The sequence below is a fragment of the Apteryx mantelli genome, chromosome 21 (genome assembly GCF_036417845.1).
Source record: "Apteryx mantelli isolate bAptMan1 chromosome 21, bAptMan1.hap1, whole genome shotgun sequence".
Taxonomy (NCBI): domain Eukaryota; kingdom Metazoa; phylum Chordata; class Aves; order Apterygiformes; family Apterygidae; genus Apteryx; species Apteryx mantelli.
Genome location: NC_089998.1, coordinates 13,066,673 through 13,079,630, shown reverse-complemented (window position 1 = coordinate 13,079,630; position 12,958 = coordinate 13,066,673). Strand labels below are relative to the sequence as shown.

Genomic DNA, 12,958 nt, shown 5'->3' with positions numbered 1-12,958 from the left:
GTGACTTGACCTAGGGAGAGGCAACAGGAGGGCTCAGTCCCTCCAGACAAGATAGCAGCATGGGCTCTCCTCCAGCTTTGGGTGTACTTGTATGGGTGACTGGGCTTGCACTTTTCACCAGCTACACACAGGCTCCAGGCGGGACATGTCAGCAAGGCTTTCCAGAGCAACAGGCAGTTGCTGAGAAGAAAATGCTCATTCATCTGCTTACAGCTCACCTGTACATCCCTCAGTTAAAACAGGTGCTGAGTCCCTCCATCTGGCAAAAGGTAACTGTACACTGTGCAGACAGACATCCTTTGCAATCAGCACAAACCTAGCCAAGACTGCTGCTGGGGTCCAGGGTTTGACTGGTCTCATTCTGTGTCTCAAGTAGATTGTATGAACTTTATCCCCACTGATTATAAAAGGAACCTGGAGGGGTTGTTCAAGTTGTGAAAAACTAATACTGGATGCAAGTAATTCCTCTCTGTGACTACTCAAGGCCTCTGTGGACCTGACAACTGGATCACCGCTTCCGTGATATGAACACACAGTGACCTCAAGTGTCACTGCAGGAATCTCGTATGCACCCAGCAACCAGGGTGGTTTAAGATGTTCCTTGTTCCCAGAGATGCCCAGGCCTTGGCACGCTTCATAGCCTGTGAGGTACAAGCACAAACTCACTGCCATCTGCAGTTTCAGCTCAGACACCCAGCTGTGACCCAGAGCGGCTGAGGAACAACACGCTGCCCACACTGGTATGAAGGGCCATAGGAGTCTTGACAGTGACAGATTCACCAAAGCTCTTTTGTCTTAGCCCACTTGGTGGACACCCACATGCTCTCTCTGGGGCTGTGGCACCACAGCTGCGAGAGGAAATATGAGTACAGTGACACTGCTATGTGGCGGTGGGAATAATCCTTCTCGTCCCCCCAGCCAACCTACTGGCGCTTGCAACCATCCCAGAGCCACTACAGCAATATCAGCAACTCATTCCTGTTGCCAGTTCTGTTGACTGATTTATTCATGGATCTACCTCAAAAATTAACATTGTCAAGAGAAATTTATTGCCAAAACAAGTTGAAACGCTACATAGTAGGTCAGGATTTGTAGCTATGTTGCTACATTGTTGCTAGCACTACCAACAGGTACTTTTTAGGGTAGCAAAAGGCCACAAGAATGAAATACCCAGATGCGAACTTTAAGTCTATCCCTCTTTCCACAAATACCGCAGCCATCTCTCCTTGGCCACCCAGGCAAACAGCGCTCGCAGGGTCAGAAGCTGTTCCCAGGGACTGTAGGCACCTTGCTTTTTCTCCACGGCATGTAAAAACAAAGCCTGGCTGTGTGGTATGCTGGGGGCCACTGGGCTTCATTCCTCACATTCTTTTAGTAACTAAAAGGTGAGAAGTTGTCTTCAAAGCAGACGCCCTGTACAAAGATCAGGAAACAAACCTGTCGATGGCCCCGAGGTAAAAGGAAAGAAAAACCAATAACCCCCAAAACCCCACAGAGGTGCAGTAAGGGGTAGACTATGACTTGGAAGAAAAGCCACAGAGAAATTCTGCATCCCAGGTAGTGTGCACCGGAGAAGCCAGCCTGCCCATAAAAGCTGCTGCCTCGGCACCAAGGCTGCACCACTGAGACTATGCCAAATGCCAAGGCACATTTCTTCTCATAGATGCATGGAGGACTATTTTTACCACTGTTCCCAAGAGGCTGGTGATACAACAGGCAGCTGATGCCAGCGAGACAGGTGTCCAAGAGCTGAGCTGGGGCACACGATCTAACCAGGGATCTCAATTACAAGAGAGAAGCAGGAGAGGAAACTGAGGAAAGAAAGCAAGGAAGGATAAGTTATCATATTAAGGCTTGTCACCCTGAAAGCTCCTAAACAGAGAGGAAGTGTGCTCTCTCCACCTAAGGTTGTTTGGCTGTTACTGGCAGTCAAGATTTGTGCCCGGAGACCTGGACCCTGCTGAAGTTCTGGCAGGTCCTGGAGTGCCCAACTCCGCAGACCACTGCACTAGAACCAGCCTTGATAGGTGGCACAGTCAGGCACTCTCAGAATTCAATTCAAGTCTTTCCCTGTTAACGAACACAAGTACTTGACTAGGCCCCCATTCATCATGTGAAAGTCCATTTTTGTCCTAGAGCAATCCATGCACAGCCTTTCAGCTACTTCCCTTTCAGCTAAGCTACATTTCCTCCCCAAATCTCTTCTCCTGGCCATACCAGTCCAGATACTTTGTGCATCTCTCACATCTCTGCCTCATGCAACTGAGCTCAGCCAAGCACCTAACATATGAAGCAGGCCTGAATAACTTTTTCTGTCTATTTTGTAAGGCCACTTTTCAGAGTCCTTCCCAGAAGGAACATATTTTCTTATTAACATCATAGTGCAATGCCCTCTTCTAGGTTCCCTAGTGTCCATCCTATTGTCTTTCTGCCTTTTTCCTACAACACAGTCTTTGGGGCTGAATGAATTGAAGAGAGATCCAGAGTCAATGCTGAACAAATCTTATTATGTCAGCATTATTTCTGGAAATAATGAGGTGCAGGATTTTTTTTGCTTTAATGATAACAGATTTATTCTTTCAACCACAAAAACAACACTGGAAAGAAGGTTAATCTCCAGAGATATTACATCTTGCATTCTGAAACGGAAAACAGCTTTGTTCAGTTTTTACTGAAAAAATAACATTGCTATAAAGGGGAAAGGCTTCCACCGCAACAGCTTTGCAAGAGGCAAGAATGTGGAAACTCTGGCCCCAGAAGATGTGGGCACAGATGCGGAGACAAACATTTCACTTGGGATGACATTTCATGTGTTTTGTTTTCAGTATGTGGACACTTTTGAAGAGGAAACCAACACAGTCTTTTTGATCAACATCAGCGACACTTCCAAGCAAGAAAAGATTATATATACCATGAGGCTTGTTTATATCCCCCTCAGAATTTTAGACATATCATACTTTCTTTAATCCATAGGCACACACAGAAATTCCTGACACCAACAATAGCCCATGATTAAAGCTTTCCAAAACGACTGCTACAGATCACCTACCCGTAAATCCTGTTCTTACCCAGCTGAACGCTTTACTGAGCTCATAATAAGCAGCATACAGCAAGCTTAGCAATGTCCTGATCTCAAGCCATAGTGTCAGCAATTCTTCTATTGTTATCAATAATTTTGGATCCAAATATCCAATATCTTTTCTGAAAGTCACCCTTGCCAACCCTAGATTACATTTATCTGTGTTTGGCATTTCTCTTGCACTTCTGATACAATTCCCCCCCCCCCAATCTTTTACTGGAGAGTGAAGTTATTCACACAAGTGACACTGGCTATTTGCAGAGTCAGATTTTAATTTAACTTTTGAATGTCTTGGCCAATTTCCCCTGTTCTCAAGTGCTTCCAGAAACAACACAAAAATCCTTTTAGAGTAAAGAAAATGTCAAGTAGAAAATTTTAGAGCCAGCAACTTTAAAAAAGGAAAAAGAAAGCTGGACTTTGAATGGACAAAACCACTGTAAGCAGTGGAGGCTAGCAATGGTATTTTTAAAATCACTGTAGTGTTACAGGTGGTGTCTAGATTGCCTTCTTTTACAGATTCCATGGAACATCCGGCCATATTGTTTTCATTGTTGATTTATTTTATTTGTGACTGAAATTTCTGTTTTGAAGTTAGCATCACTTATACTACATAGAGAGATACTGCATTAGTACATCATGTAAGGAAAATCCTTTATGTATGGGATCGGAATAGGGTCACAGCCTATTCCAGGAAAGAAGGGGCTCCCTGACTTCCAGATGTCTTAAACAGATGGCACCCTGATAAAAGATGCTTTTTTCTTATGCTTACTTCTGACCAGGGTTTCTTGTAAAATGAGCAGGGCAGTCATACATGGCCAATGTACAAAAGACAGAAAGACGAGAAAGTCTTACTTTCTCACTACTTGAACTGTTCTCTCTCACACACAGGCTCTGGCTACTCAGATGCACTAATTTATGAACTGAAGAACAAAATAGTCTTCATTCATATCCCGGTAGACTGGCTTTCAGATAGCAATCAGTGCGTCATTGACAGAGCCACACTTCAGTGTTTTGGGAAGCCATTACCACATCAATGGTGGGGAAGTGGTCTTTCTTCTCTCTTTCAACAAAGCTTTGGCAATGGGGTTCCCTGGGGCATGTTCACACTACCTAACTTCAGCTTTGGGAGTCAGGAGACTCAGCTTCCCAGTCTCCCCATATAATCAACTGGGAGACACAGGTCTTCCAAAAAGGCAATTCAGAGGAGCCTAACTTACAGTATCACTTAAACTGATCAAGGCAAAGGCAATTCTTAAAGGCAACTTGCAGCTGTAGTGGTGTTCCTCACAATGAGCTTATTGTTACTGTCCAACTTGAATGAAATTGCTAGGTTGTGACAACCGACTATGACAATATTGTGAGACAAGATGCGTCTGGCTTCTTTCTTCTCTCTGCAGCTCTCTCAATCTCGCCAATGCAATTTCTCATTTCAGAAGTCTAGACACCACTATCAAATGGCAGAAATGTATAGCTTGTCTGTTAAAATTCATCAAGTCAACTGCACACCCAATTGCATTTTAGCTGGCAGGTCGAGGGAAGTGATTACTCTCCTCTATTCAGCATTTGTGAGACCAGGATGCTGTGTCTAGTTTTGGCCCCCCAGTTTAAGAGAAATACTGACAAACAGGAGAGACTGCAGCAAAGAACCTCTAAGATGGTTAGTGGGCTGGAGTACATGATGCAGAAGAAGCTGAGGGAGGGAGGCTTGTTCAGAAATTTTACATCACAAAGCATTGAAAGAGGGGCCCAGAGGGGCTGTGGAATTTCCATCCTCAGATTTTCCAAGCTCATCCAGGCAAGGCCCTGCAACACCTGGTCTAACTTTGAAATTGGCCCTGCTCTGAGCAAGAGGATGGACTAGACACCTCCACATGTTCCTTCAAACTTAAATTAACTTAAGATTCTGTGACTGGTACCGAAGTACCTTCCACAGCACTGAGATTCCTACTCTTATAGGCAGGAGACTTCTTGCAGTGACTATTGCTTTCAAGTTCCAAGCTCCTTCCAAGCTAAGAACACCCAAGATGATCGTGATTGGGCTCAACAATATTACATAGAGATCCAAAATACATTTGTTGCATTGTTTTTCCAAGTTTATATCAAGCAGCCCCTGACGGAAATCATTCATCTTCACCAGATGAAATCATGACATTTCCAAAATCTACTCATACTGGCATACATGAGACAAGGTATGTATCTGAAGTAAAAAAAATGAACTCTGCTTTCAAAGTCAGATCTGAAAAGAGAGCATTTTCAAAAAATATTAAGCAAGAGGTTGAGGGATTTTTTTATTTTTATTTTTAAATACAATGCTGGACAACCAAACATTTGCTCCTACCAGCCTTCACCCAACTCACAGACATATAACAGATAAAATGTTTGTTGGTAACAGTTCATCTCAATGCACAGGGCACATGATACTTCCTACTTCAGAGATGAAAAGGTTCTGTATACAAAATATTACCTCCTCAGTAAACCCAGCTTGAACTTTACTAGATTTCACTTCAGTAGTTGACCAGAACATAGGTATCAGTATTTCTCAGCTGAAGGAAACACAAGCACAGACAGAAATCCAGATTTAACAGAGGTGTAATATTCTACAACAGCTCTGTTAAAGTGCACAAGTGAACCGTTGGTCACCTAATCTACTGGCTTTTTCAGGAAGCCTGAGGATTTAGGAAAGATGGCATAATAGTACATCTGTACAAATGTAAAACTCAGCACTGAGACTGAATCATATTACTCACCAGAATTCAACTGCAGCCACTTAAATGCTGTCATGAAAAATTTGCTTTTACTGTCTGATTAGGCACTGCTGCTGTGCTTGCAGAACTGCATTAGCAAAGGAATCCAGTCGCTCCACACATCACTGCTGATTTCAGACAAATCTTCCATGAAGAAAGGTATCCTGAGGCCATGTGGAAGCGAGTCAGTCACTGCCACTTGTCTTTGGGGCCACGGATCGGCTTATGGTCCTCTTTTGTTTAGATGTAGCCTGACACTTTGGGGGACTTTCACAGTGGGAGCGTCAGAACTTTTTTTTTTTTAATCATAATTACTTCTTTTTCCTCAACTATATCCCACAACTGCTGAGCACTCTAGATACGCTGATACACAAAACTAGGGCATTTTCACCTCTAATACCTTTTCTCCTCACAACTACTTGTTCAGGGCATGTCATGCATTTTTGTCTTTCAAGATCTATAACAGCAAGGCTAACTCCATTAAAACAGGCTTTATTCAGAGAGAAAAATCATGACAGGGCATCCATAAAAAAAATACAATTTCTTAACAGACTGAGGTAACTTCACCCTTCCCTCTTTTTAAGATAGCATTTCTTTTTCCTTCAGCCTGGTGATCCAGTTCAGTGTGAATTCTGTTCTGAGGTCTGTGCTTTTCCTTGAAAACCCTCTGTCCCAATTGCTACAGAGGCTTCTTCTCAAGTCTTAGCAAACTCTAGTCCAAGGATTGCTGAATATTATTCATCCCAGAGACCAGCAAAGGACCAAGGACTTGCTCTGAATAAATAAGCCACACAGAATTTTGATATGTTTCCAGATTTTTCACACCTCTTAGTCCCATAATGGCAGGCTGGAGATATTTTCTGGGAGTATTCCAACACTTGGCAAGACTGAAGAAGAATGAGGTTGGGGAAATTGGCCAAACTTTTTCAGAGCCCGAAGTAATGTATAACTTATCACAGTAGATGCTTTGTCTAAGTCCAATAACGCAGTGCATTGAACTCAAACTGGCAAACCTTATCTTCCCAGTGTATTCTATAGTAGCATTTATCTATCTGCCTTTTGCCATTATGAGTCTCAAACACAAGAACAAAGTATCGCTGTGGCAAACAGGGAATTGTGTTCTCCAGTTTAAAAAAGTGAGGGTTTCCATCATATACTGCACATTAGGTGACCTGCACCGATACTGCACTTCACTGAACCCAGTCCTCAAGTGACCTGACAACATTTCTCTGGTCTCTCAAGCCTAAGGTTTATACAATTGCCAAGCACTTTCATAAACTTTCTACAAATACCACTGTTATATAATTCTATTATTTTGTGTCTTGAAGCATGAAAGCCTGCATGAGGAAAATGCAAGCCTTTCTATTAGGCTGTGAGGCTGCCTGAAGGATTTCTATCAAAACATGAGATTACTCCAAAATCCGACTTAGCACATATGTATGACGTCCACTCTTACTACAAGATCTGTCCCCAGGAATTCTACTCAAGCTACAAAAGCACAGCAAGGCACTGGAGCGACAGCTACACAGACTGGCAAAGAGCAACAACATTGAGGGGGACAAGAGCAGAGAACGAAACCACTACTTCAGCTACCCTGCAGGACTCTGAGAGCTGCAGGTGTGTAAAGACTCGCTAGATGCAGCAATGAAACCATCGTCACTGTGTCTCCACTGCTGCTAGACAAACTAGCTGGATTGCCCTTAATCATTTCCTCGGGATGTATATGAACTCCAGCCGCCATGACGCCTTCCCATTTGTTTTGGTTAGCCCTAATATTAGCCTTAATGAGCTAAACCCGTATACCAATTAACCCAACCAATCAGTCAAGTAAATATTCCCACACCCAGTCATGTACATAATGAGAATGCATAATCTCTATTTTCCTTTCTGAAAAGATGTGAAATTCCATTACAATCATTCCTGAAAGGGGTGGGAGGATTTACTGCTCAAGACCAATCTGCAACAGTGCCATACAGCAGATGCAGACTTTTCAGGAAAAAGGACCTGAGGTTGGGGGCAGAGCCTCAGAAACCTCTTTCTCATTCTCTCCCTTATTCCATCCTTCCTACTCCAGTCAAATTCCAAGTTATAAAGTCAAGCAACAAAGCAGGAATCTCCCATTACTTGGTCCTGGCTCAGATTGTCGCAACAGTGGCTGTACTTCAACAGCTTTCTATAGGGGTCCTCAAATACCAGGACACACTGTCACTATACCCAGATTTACTCCTCATATGTGGCAACTCCCCTTAGATCTGCAGTTTTCTTGTGGGAATAGCTACTCAAAAGCTTGGTCAAAGAGTTTCATGTTCTCAGCTATATCACTACCTTAATCAAAAGGCCTGTAAGCTCTTCAAGTGGAATTAGCTTAAAATCTCTCCTGTTTATTGCCAAAGAACAGAAAAGAGAAGCTAATTTCTTTGCGTAATTTTTAACCCAGCCCTGAGCTTTACTCGCATCAGACTTCCTGGGTCTCTTCCTCTGCTGCTTCACTCTTAAACAGGTTTCTGAGGGTTTATGACCTGTCTTTGAAAGCTCTCCCCCAGGTCACTTCGGAATTCTTCAGTGATGCTAACTGTGGACCATTTCATTAATTTTCTTGAGCCTCACTGTGCCTTCTATTCACACCTGGTATCCTCACTGGCTTCACTATGCTTATGGAGCTGTTCGAGTCTAGCTAGGAACTAGCCTTAGGATCCTAAACTTGGCTTTAGAATCTTTTCTCTCTAAGAACATGTTAAAGTGGGATTCGCAGTAGGGGACACTTTCTATTTAGGATAGTCTTCAAACCGCATAAACAAAATCTTGATGATGAAAGTATCTGCTCAGGAGCACTAGCTCTTCCCATCATTAGTCTATGAAAAAGAGATGCCCACAGGAAAAACATATTTGTTTTTTTTCTATTTTACTATTCAGAAACCTCATCTGGCTCATAGCCAAAGCAATAATAAGTATCTTTGCAGGATCTTTACCAAAAGAAAAGCTTGGCAGTAGATTTTTCTCTCCTTTAATCTCTTTTGGTACATTTAAACTCCTGGTGTTTTTTGTTCTGAAAGAGAAATGCTTGAGAGGGTTGACTGAATGAACTTTGAAATTCACACCCTGGCAAATTGGACTGATTTCCTAAATCCATAATTACAACATTCCTCAGAGATATGCATTCTTTCAGAGCGAACAAGGGAAGATTAGTTTCCTGTTTCTTGCCATTTACATGACTTTGCTGTCAAGAGGAACTTTTTTTCTTTTTAAACAATCCTCTGTTTATGTGGTTCCCTTCTTGGCAGGGAACTGGTGAACTAATCTCGCCTAAAAGTATAATACAACCAAACTATCAATTGCAAATAGCCCAAACATCTTTGTGAAAAGGCAGTTGATTTGCACAGGCCGTTAGAACCCAACATCTATCCATAGGAGCACTCAGGCAAGTACCGATCAATAACAGGGTTTTTAAATAATCTGGGATGATTATTGAATGAGCAGATAGTTTTACTATTGGCTGTATAAGAATATAAGAGTGGATCTGTGCATGCACGTGAATATGCACAAGACTTAAAACTTTACTAACACTGGGCAAACTTAGCCCCCTACATCTGAACATCCCCGAGCATGCAGAAACTACCAAAGGACAAGACTATTGCATTAAGCCTCATGCCAAAGAACTGCAAGTAAGAGTCGTCTCCTACTTGCAAACAGAATACCTGCAGAGCCCTGTTGAAGACATCTTTGTCTCCCACTTCTACAAACTGCAGTGAGCATCCTCTCCTTCTGTGCTAACACAGGAAGCAGCCAAGCTCAACGGCCCATCATCTTCTTTGCCTTTCCCTATTTCTGTTGGAGAGTCTAATGATAGTTCACTTGATAAGATTCACCTTATCTTATTGCAAAAGTAACACAAGCATTTGAGTTCTAAAGGAGTGAAATTGCCTACATTTTTTCTTTGTGGCACACAGTCCTATAGTTGATGCAGTTTGTAGCCGGTAGCAGGCATGCTGGGAACCAATATATTGGACTCTTGATGTAGCTTTGAAGGAGCTTGGATTCTAGGATGTCCCACATCTTCCTATGAGGTTTTTGGATGATTATACTTCCTGTCGTTCACAGGAGCAAGTTTCTCCACCACCAGGGCCATCAGTTGAGTCTAACAGCTGGCTGACGGTCTTCCTCTTTAATCTAATACTGACCTCTCAACCTACAGCCATAAGCCAATTACCCTCTTTTTATACCATACCAAATCTCTTTCTGATGAAGTTGTGCTTTCAGATGAATGCGTACTAGTGACAGAATGTTATTATACTGCTTAGCAGTAAGCTAGTCCTGTCTGGCTAGAGAGGTTTTAAGGTCAGAAAGTATCTCTAACATTTTGAAGCAAATTAAAGGATGATTTTTTTTTCCAGTGTGTTCTCTCCAGCTTCCTTTCTCCACTCTCCAGTAAACAATATTTATAAGGCTATCTGGCCACAACTCTTAAAATTGAGGTCCTGAGCTTTCAAAAATTCTTAACAAATTATTTGCTAATACCTCACTAAAAGAAATGGATACCCAACTGCCATACTCTTCTGCTGAGTCCACAGAGCTTGACACTGTAGATTCATACTTAAGTAAGCTGACTTTTCAAAGTTATTGAGCAAATACATCTTTCATCTCTCCAGGGAAATTTGTGGCCAATTTCTTTTTATACTTTTGACAATGATATCAGGAGTCTGTATTTTGGTAGATAGTTAAGAAAAACTGCCAATTTTTTTCACAACATATTTATTTGTTCCTACTGTAATATTCCACCAAAATTCATTAGTATGTTTGTACTTAACCACAATTTATTGATCTAGAAATGGCTGAATTAGTTATAAATAAAACTCCCATCATTATTAGGCATGGCAACCCTCCAGACCTTATAGAAAACAATCCTCTCTAAGCCATACAAGAGATACTCTGAGGTATTTACATTTAACTGTATATATCATCTTTTGTTAGACTTTTTTAGATGTGAGGGCATGGAACACAGTATGTTTGGCTTTTCCCATGTATTTCTGCCACAACAGCTGTGGCTTTGATAAATGAGACGGTCCAATTTCTTTTAGACCAACAGTGCTAACTTCATTAGTACAGCGGCATATTTTACTGCTCTCTATCCAGAAAGCAGAACGTAACTGAAGAATTATGTTATGCTTTTCTTGAGACATTCACAGATCTGCCTGTTTTCTGCATCAGCCCTATCAGTACGTCCTTTTACTTTGCAATGACTCTGATGTTATTTCAGCTACCAATAAATATATGACACCATTTACAAACTGAACTGACAAACGGAAGGAAATCTGTATTTTACCTGCTATTTTCATTGCCCATTTTCTCCAAGCTTAATACTCCCTTAGGTACAACATACTTTTACATCACATTGTGGCTATATGCACTCTCCAGAGACCTCTGACAGAACAGTAAACATAAAGAAAAAGACAAGGGGCAAAAGCTGAGGGATCTACATAACTGAGACTCTAGAAATGCTCCCACCACCACTGAATTTCTGGCCAGTCCTTGAACAGGGGACAAAATGCAGGAAGCAAAACGAAAGGAGAAATGGGAGCAGCAAGTGGAAGTTTGCACAAGAAAGACTGCCAGTTCTCAGCTGATACAAAGCAATTCCCTCCCTCCCAGCTTCACAATATAGATATCAGATTTTAAACCTGTCATTGCTCCAGATCCAAGCACCACCCATTCTTCAAAAGGGAAATGGAAAAGAAACTTCTCTTCTCTTTTTTAAATGGCAGCTACAAAGAAGCTGCTTAAAGCTGTGGAAAAATAAACACAATTCTTTTGTGGACAGCTTAACAGGCAGACTGCAGGCAAAACAATCTGAGGAGACTGGTAACGACTTCATATTTACATATTCACACCCATACTCAGAGCTACCAAGACTCAAAAGGGACAGCTCCTTAGTTCAAGTGTGTTGATGCAGTTTCTTTGGAAGAACCATGAAAATTTATTTCAGCTGATGATCCTCCCTGAGACTTTTAAGGCCAGAAGGAACAATAACAATCACCCACTGACACTAACTTCCTGCTTAAAGGGAGGCCGTAAATACTAGTAAGGGACTCCACACAACAGCTGGTTGAACTAGTTTTGGTTTCTACCTTCCAGGAAAACAGTCAGTCCTGATTCAGTGTCTGAGTGATGAAATCCATTACATCGCTGAATAAATAGTTCACTGAGACTCAAAGATAATCTGACAGGCAGACTTATACTGAAAGATATATCATTTATTAATCACCTCCTGAATATCATTCCCATTTGCATTGCACAGATTGTCTAATTCCCTACAGATACTAAGTTTCTTGTACTATAGAGTTGTTGCAGTACTCAAAAAAAAAAAAAAATCTTGAGCCAATTTAAAAAGTCTGTCTAAACTCAGGAGCCCTAGTGAGGTGCACTAGATGTGCATATTCGCAAAGTGGCCTTTTCAACCTCTTGTTCTTACTAAAGATCCCCAGAGTAAGATTTTGGGCCAGGTGTTCCGGCCACAAAAACTTAGGAAAAGAAAACTGCATTCTGCCCATTAAATTCCCCTAAAAAAATCAACCTCCTTGAGCAGAATAGCTATTATATTTGATTCTAGAAGTAGTTACAATTTAATTGAGGTTGAAATGGTTCCTGTACAGACAGAGGGCATTAGGACCTTAGCATCAGTCATTAAGGATGTTTGCCATTTAGAAGCTAATTGACTGAATAAATAAAATTCCATCAACTCCTTGCTGTAGGGTAAGGTAATTTACCCTTTTTAATGGCACTGAATTGTGAAAGTTGTTCAAATTTGTTATACATAAATGAGGGCACTTTATTTTTATGCCCACTGCTTGGGCGTATCTCTGAATACTATCTGAGGACTTACCTGGAAACAGCACTACACACTACCCAGCTCTTGTTCTGTCCTGAATATCTGTAAAGTACCATTAATAACAACCCTGGAATCTTTTTGTGGAACTAGAGTTTTACATTTGCTATGAATTACTAGCATCTCACCCTGGTCACTCAGAGAATGAGACTTATGAGCTCAGTGTTTGACTTTCATGGTCAGAAATTTTAAAATAAATAATCTCATTGTCACAGCTGGAGAAGAACAGGACATTAGCTGCAGCATCTCCCAGCA

General features: G+C 41.6%; 1 protein-coding gene across 9 annotated transcripts in view; it reads right to left on the bottom strand.

The window, feature by feature from the left end:
* The window catches only part of EXD3 (exonuclease 3'-5' domain containing 3), a 335,146-nt gene that overhangs the window by 194,314 nt on the left and 127,874 nt on the right, over positions 1-12,958 (bottom strand). The window lies entirely within an intron of this gene.